Here is an 8,072-nt window from a genome sequence, read left to right as displayed (position 1 = left end):
CAGAGCTATGGCCTCCCTCAGGATGGTGAGACGCCACCTCTGGCTGTGTCACTCTTGGCTACAGGGGGATGATCGGGCCTGTCTGCTCAGGCTACCAGTCGTTCCGTCTGCCATGTTTGGATCAGATGCCAATAAGATGATCCAGCAAGCCCAAGATGCACGCCGTAGCACTCACCAGATGTCAGGCATGCTCCATCCAAAGGCGGACTTCCATGGCGCCGCTAGTTGAGCCAACCCAGTCGGCTTCTGTGCCCCCAGGTGACCTTGGGACTCGGTTGGAGGCCAATCGGCAGGGTCAGACCAAACATGGTTGGTTCAAGGGGCAAGGCCGGGGCCAGGGCCCCCCAAGGCCCCCCCTCAGTCCTAACAGCCTTTGGAACCCAGCCTCCCCAGGCTGTCTCTCTGGGAGACATCTGTCCTGGGAGACTCTTGTGGGGGATCCCTGGGTAATTTCCACCATGACACAGGATTATCGCCTACAATTTCTGCACCCTCCTCCACTAAAGAGGTCAGCTACATTTTCAGTGATAGCAGACCCACAGCGCAGGGAGATTGTGGCTGGAGAGATCAGCACTCTCCTAGTGAAAAAAGCCATCAGGGAGGACAACCAGCAGGCTGGGTTCTACTCAAGCTACTTCCTCATCCCAAAAAAGGATGGGAGACTGAGACCGGTATTGGATTTAAGGGGGCTCAACAAGTTTTTGAGGCCTCTATGCTGCAAAATGCTGACTGTGCCACAGGGTCCGGCAGGCCATCCTCCCAGGCAACTGGTTCGCAAATATCGACCTAGAGGACACGTATTTTCAGATCCCGATTTGGGAGAGACACAGACGCTTCCTCAGGTTTGCTTTCGAGGGCAAAACCTTCAAGTTCTGTGTCCTCCCATTCGGAATATCCCTGGCTCCTCGCACATTTACGAGGTGCATGGATGCAGTCCTCACTCCCTTGAAGCGGGAAGGTCTTCGCATCCTCAACTACCGTGACGACTGGCTGATATGTGACTGCTCGGAGGAGCAGTGTCGTAGCCATGTGACCAGGGTACTGCAGCACTTGAAGCACCTAGGTCTGCACCAACAAGAAGAGCAGGTTGCAGCCCTCACAGGTGACAGAGTTCCTGGGCATGTTTTTGGATGCCAGAGCAGGTACTCTCTCTCTGACAGCAGGGAGACAGGCCACTCTCAGTGCTTGCCTCTCCCAGTTTCGTCTAGGAGCAGGTGTAACCTGGAGGTTATGCCTCAGACTCCTGGGATTGATGGCAGCCACAGTGCACATTGTGCCCCTGGCCCTCTTGAAAATGCGCCCAGTGCAGCGCTGCCTTCTGGGTCTGGGACTATGTCCCCAGAGAGACCTGCATGTCAGAGTGCTGGTGACACGCCGTCTGCGCTTGGCTCTCCGCTGGTGGGAGAAACGAGCCAACCTGGCACGGGGCAGCATGCTGGGTCCTGTACTGTGTCGCCAGATGGTGTCGTCAGACGTCTCCCTGGTAGGCTGGGGAGCTGTGCACGAGGGTCTGTGGCCAATGGCACAGTTCTTGACGGACCCAACACATCAGTCTCTTGGAATTGAGGGCTATTCATCTGGCCTTTCTGCACTTCCTAGTGGAGCTGAGGAATTGCCATGTGCTGGTCCGCACGTACAGTAAGGCAGCAGCTGCATACATAAACAGGCAGGGAGGCCTGGGCTCCCCGCGCCTGTGCAGACTGGCCCAGTCAAAATGGGAGTGGGCATATCCACGGTTCAACTCCGTAAGAGCAATGCACGTACCAGGTCAGGTGAATCTTGCAGCAGATCAGCTCTCCCAGAGAGGACCTCTTCCCTGAGAATGGAGGCTCCATCCAGAGGTTGTAAGCTTTGGTACAGCCGTAGCCAATCTTTTTGCCTCCAGGGAAACAGCTCACTGTCCCATCTTTTTTTCCATAGGAAGAGACAGTCCTTGCCTGGGCACGGATGCAATGGCGCACCAGTGGCCTCAAGGCCTACTATAGGCCTCCCCTCCTTTTAGCCTCCTGCACCAATTTCTGCAGAGAGTTCGGTTGGAAGAAGTGAGTCTCATTCTGGTGGCCCCCAACTGGCCCCAGATGATTTGGTTCTCGGAGATTGCACCCCTCCTGCAGTCCATGTAAGCTCCCGGTTCGGAGGGACCTTCTGTCCCAGGCCCACGGGATTCTTCTCCATCCCTTTCCCCAGGGGCTCAGGCTCTGGGTGTGGCCCCTGAGAGGACCGAGTTTCTAGCCATGGGGTTACCCCAATCTGTGGTTAGCACTCTGCAGAAAGCCCGGGCACCATCAACCAGTGCTGCATATTCGTAACGTTGGGGAGTTTTTCAAGCATGGTGCAACTCGAGGCAGGCTGACCCCCTCTCTTGCACGGCCCATACCATCCTCCAGTTCCTTCAGGACATGTTGGAGATGGGCAAGTCACCCTCAACCTTGAGGGGCATGGTAGCAGCCATAAAGGCAGCTTGGGTTGGATCTTGGAAACTGGCAGAATAGTGTTGCGACCTCATTGCTCAGTTCCTCAAAGGGGCCCATAGGGTTACACCATGCCGAAGAAGGCCAGCTGTCCCCCAATGGGATTTGGAGGTGTTGCTGTCTGCCTTACAGAATGAGCCATTTCAGTCCCTGGAGGAAGTCGAGCTGATATGGCTTTCCTTAAAGACTGCACTCTTGCTTGCAATCGTGTCAGCTAAAAGAATAGGCGAACTCCATGCCCTTTCAGTCCATGAAGGGTGCTGTCGCTTTTTGCCTGGTAGTGCTTGGGTGTTGTTGCATCCAAACCCTGCATTTCACCCTAAGGTATGGCCCGACTCCCACACTGGTCAGCCCTTCGAGCTGCTCCCTACCACCCTCCTCAGGATGCTGAAGCAGCAGGGGATAGCCAGACACTGTTGTGCCCCGTCAGGGCTCTGACAGTGTATCTTCAGCGGACAGGGATCCATAGGAAGACGGACCAGCTTTTTGTCAGCTTTAAACCTAGCTGCCTCGGGCAACCAGTCTTCAAGTAGAGACTCTCCCACTGGATTGTGGATGCAATTCAGAGGGTGTATGAGAAGTCCGGCAGGCCGACCCTAACAGGGGTCCGTGCGCATTCTACTCCGGCTATGGCCACATCATGGGCCTTATGGACCACTACCGCAGGAGCAGCTGTGTCTGCTTGGTTTCCTTGCGGTGTGTCTTACAGAGTCCCCATACATATGGAATATGTAGGGTGGAGGGATAGTCTCGATAGAGAATGGATGGTTACTTTGTAACCCAGGTTCTCTGAGTGGAGAGACTCTCTCTAGCTAAAAGGCTGCTCAGAAACACGTTCCAATGAAATTAACCAGTGAGGCCATGCAGTGGGAGGCTTATATAGCCACAGCTGGCCAATCACTGCATGGCCACCACAGGTGGTGTGTCTTAAAGAGTATCCATGTCAGCTGTCCCCATGGGGGTCAGTCCCCATACATGTGGAATATGTAGGGTGGAGAACCTGGGTTACAAAGTAACCATCCGTTCAGTTTACTCTTAACTGAGCACACTCACTGAAACACTTAAAGCTAACTGACTGCACTTGTCTTTTTTACCTTTACTATCTGTCTCAATGCTGCTTAGTGTTGAAAATTTCAAAATGACTATCTCTGCTTGACCACTAGACGACTCCAAACCTAAAGTATTACATAAAATATCTTATGCCCATCTAATGGAAGAAAAAGAAAAGCCACTGTCTGATAGCTGAATTTCATGTGTGTAGTCAAGTTTTCATATAAAAACAACAAATGGACTGCTTGTCAGTGTTTTCCTTAGATGCCCATATGGCAGTTCCAAAAACAAGTTAAGATCTGCTGTCAAAATATTCAAGCTCTATTCAATGCTGAACTACAGGCAACTGAACCCATTTGGTTGAGGTCAGGGAAGGCTTTTAGTCGTGGACATGGGTAGGAATACATAATTGTAACAGTTAAAAGTAACCAGTGTTGATTTTTTGGTAGGAGATGTGACACAAACCACAGTTTCTCCAATCAAAGTCACTTGATATGTCAACCCAACTTTGCACCCCATTTGCCTCCCAAATATGTTTTGCAACAATATAACAAATATCATGCTACTTCCACCTTAGCTATTTTAGAGAGCATTAAATTACTGCCACTTAACATGAACAGTACATGTTAAGTGGCATGTACTTAACATGTACTGTTAAGTACATGTTACTTACCCCCCACCACCACCACTACCAAAAAAAAAAAATATAGCTCAATTGAGTGGCAGTGTGTAAGATCAAATATCCAGTATGATGAACACAGGGATTATCCAGCAGCTCAAAATAAGCCTCCGTTTGCCTTTGAGGAACCTCTCTTTTGTCATCCATTTCCCAATTTTTCAGCAGGCCTCCCTGATGAATACCCTTGGGCCAGCCAAGGCCACTGGCTACTGATCCTATGGGGGCTTAGGGTAGCTATGCGTAGGCGGGTGTAGATGGTGTACAACAGTGGGGATTGTGTGTAAATGTAAGGGGATGGACTGAGAATGGTAATGCAGCGCTGGGTCTCAGCTGGGAACAAGAGCGGCAGGTGGAGACTGGGGGAGCCAGGACCCTCTGGAGCCCCATCAGTATCATGCTGTGTGACTGTGTGTGTGTGTGTGTGTGTGTGTGTGTGTGCAGCATTTGAAATGTTTATCACATGTACAACAGGAAAAATGTAGCAAAGGACTGGGGATTTGAGAGAGTGATGGATCAAACATGTAAAATCTGGTCTGTTTATCTTTGATGGAGGATCCAAGAAGGAAACCAATCAAAGCGCAGAGTATTGACAATGTTCATTATAAACACGTGACTGCTTCTTTATGAGTCAGATATGAAATTTGAGTGTGTATTTGTGTCTGTATGCATGCATGACTGTGTTATTGTGTGTGTTATTGGGGAACCGCTCATCCATTTTCTTATTAAGGGGTCGACCCATTGCTGTGCCCTGTCCACTTCCAGGGGACATCCATCATAGAGCCCCCCCACGCTTCCCAAGCCCCAAGGGAGGGCCTTAATGAGAGCCAGATAGCCCCACCCGTCTGGGCCTTATGGTGATCACCTCCAATACAGTGCAGGAACAGGACAGACTACATCTGAACCCCTGTTACACACATAACAGACAAAGCTCAGCTTGGCAGCCAAAATTGAATCTGCTCTCATAGCTGTAATCACTTTACACTTCAGCATGTTTTGTAGAGTAAAATCATGTCAAAAAATATTAAAAATATAACATATTTGTTTCTCCCCCCTCTGCAGATTAATAACTCTGATTCATCAGGAAATCTGCCTACCAGTGTTTGCTGCAAATTACAGTACATTGAAAATTAAATCCATTGGAAGCGATGCTGTAATTTGCGATGCTGTGGCATGACCTTAAAAAGGCGGTTCATGCTCGAAAACCCTCCAGTGTGGCTGAATTACAACAATTCTGCAAAGATGAGTGGGCCAAAATTCCTCCACAGCGTTGTAAAAGACTCATTGCAAGTTATCGCAAACGCTTGATTGCAGTAGTTGCTGCTAAGGGTGGCCCANTATATATATATATATATATATATATATGTCAATTTAAATTTTTTTAGTTTACACTCCAGCAGTTCGAGCCCAACTTGGTTATTAACCCCTGTATTAGCTGAAGTCCTTGGTTATTCCTCATCCTTCTTTATTCCTAGCCTTCAGTCTTTTAGTCTTTTTTATCATGTAGCCAATGTATTTTAACATGTTCACAGAGATTTAATGCTAGCATAAGCTCACCAGCTATCTACAGCTAATAAAATTAGCCAGAGACAGCCGTCAGTTCAGCCGACAAAACAGATAGTTGATGGCTAGAAATGAGAAGCTGCTTTTGTTTAGGGTACGTTGGTGTAAAAATTCAAAATACATAAATAAATAAAACTAATTAAAATTACTTTAAAAATTGTTTCATTCAGTTCATTGAACTGTACCGTGTCGAATAATAAATTTGTAAATAGGCCTACTTGTTGAATGAATATATATAACTGTCCACCACCAAAAGTAAAATAAAGCTTTTGACTGCCTTGTTTCATACGTGTGCTGTTGTTCTCTATCATTAAAAAAAAAGAAAAAAAAAGGGACTTCTTGGAATTGAACAGGAGCAACAACACTGACAATGCAACCCACTGTATCAGGTTAAGGCCATTCCAGAAAGTTGGAGTCAATAATATATTGATAAATATTGCTGTTGTCTGCTTCAAGAACAAAATACAACCTGCCCTTCTGTCTGCAGGACATAATGGTCTCCATCATGACAGAACTGAAGAAGTCAGCCTTTACACACAAACACACACACAAGCTCAGCTCTGATGGGTTAGAGCAAAGGTCAGAAGAGATGTCAGATTACAGTAACACTACCCCCTAAACACTAAAAACACTCACCTCTACTTTATCTCCCCATTTTTTTTACCATCCACCTGGCATGCCATCTTTCAGCAAAAAGCTAAGCAATTCATAAGGGGACACGGGGGAGGGAAAATAAAACATGAGTGAAAAAAAAAAGAAATACGTCCTTGCGAAACTTTTGCATTCTCCTGAGGAAGATGTTCAGTCTCCATTCACACCTTCTGCAGTATCGCACCTTGCAAAGGGCTTGTTGAAGGTTAATACAGTGTAGATGAGCAAGTATGCTGATTAGTAACTCCTCTGTCAGTCAGTCACTCACTGGTCTCATAGCTTGGAAACAGCTGTGCCACCATTAAAACGTGATAACGATCTCTGCGAACAGAAAGCTTTACCTCAGGAAATGTTTGGTTGGTTCAGAGTGTCACGACATGAACACAAATCACCACAAATCTGCATACAAAGACAGACGGAGTATAGTAGCAATGATTCTTATGTAATGTGTTTCAAGAATGAAGGTATAACTGACTGGTCTGATGTGTGTAGAGGTCATTAGCTGCCTGGTGTCCTTTTCAGGTTATTAAATGAAGTTAAACAGAGAAGCAGTCGTGTGTAACTGCCTTGTATAACAGCACTGCGCATATCATATGGGCTGAAATATGTGCCACCAGAAACTGAATTTGAATCATTTATATTTGAATTTGAATTTTTAAACTTGAATAATTGCATTGAAAAACTGAATTTGAATCACATAATTTGAAATTGTATTGTTTAATTTGAATCATTGCATTGAAAAACAGAATCTGAATAGTATAATTTGAAATTGAATTTATTTCTATATATCTTCACATTCAGTTCTCACAATTCAAATTCAGTTCTCAAAATTCAATTTCAATTTACTGTGACAGACATCCGGGTAGTTTAAGGATGAAGGAAGAGCAATCGAGCGCAGATACACAGGACTCCTCTTTGGCCAATCAGCACCTACGTTTTTGAGCAGGTAGGAAGAAGCGCTCGCCTTGATCCATAGACAATAGGCTCGTTCGAGATGAACTGCGCCTTGCCCGAAAAGTAGATGAGAGCAGGCGGCCGCAGCAGGGGGCTTTGACAAAAAGCTGCGGTGAAGTCGGAGAGTTTCCCGACAGTTTCCAGCAGCCTTCAGTCCGTACAGGAAGTCACAGACACACACATATCCTGTCTGGAATGATGTCAATTCATTAAAAAAGTGATCAGACCCATATAGGCTATCAGTTTGTTTTCAGTCTCCAGTTGTTTTAATTATGATAGATTAATTTATTAAAATGCTTTACAGGTGATCTGTAGTTTATGTTCATGGTTTATCCTCCATTTGATATGAATTCTCCTGTAAATCAGCATCATATCAGTTTGACCTGTCCCCTCAACTACACAGGCTGAATAAACCAAATATGTTTGACTATAAGGTTAATATTGTCAGAGGAAAAAAAATACAAGACAACAGCTTACATTAAGGCTCAGTCAAATACAGTCAGGGCTTCACATCTGATGTTATTTTAAGAATCCTCACATCCCACTGACCACAAGTCTCTGTGTTGCTAAATACTTCAATAATTAAACCGTCCAATATTAATACAGTACAGTAGACTCTGTATAGTTTATGATGAATGTATTCAGTCTCTGACAACTAAACTTCACCATCAGTCACACATTTTTTCTGTTCACAGAATAAACCTTCA

At 46.2% G+C, this 8,072-nt stretch overlaps 1 pseudogene; it reads left to right on the top strand.

Annotated features, from left to right (window-relative positions):
• The first annotated feature begins 458 nt into the window (after nt 1–458).
• Nucleotides 459–2,232, top strand: LOC126399572 (uncharacterized; annotated as a pseudogene).
• The last annotated feature ends 5,840 nt before the right edge of the window (nt 2,233–8,072 follow it).

Source organism: Epinephelus moara, chromosome 13 (assembly GCF_006386435.1).
Source record: "Epinephelus moara isolate mb chromosome 13, YSFRI_EMoa_1.0, whole genome shotgun sequence".
In the NCBI taxonomy this organism is placed as follows: domain Eukaryota; kingdom Metazoa; phylum Chordata; class Actinopteri; order Perciformes; family Serranidae; genus Epinephelus; species Epinephelus moara.
The sequence above is the reverse complement of the archived record's forward strand: the minus strand, read 5'-3'. Positions and strand labels throughout refer to the sequence as shown.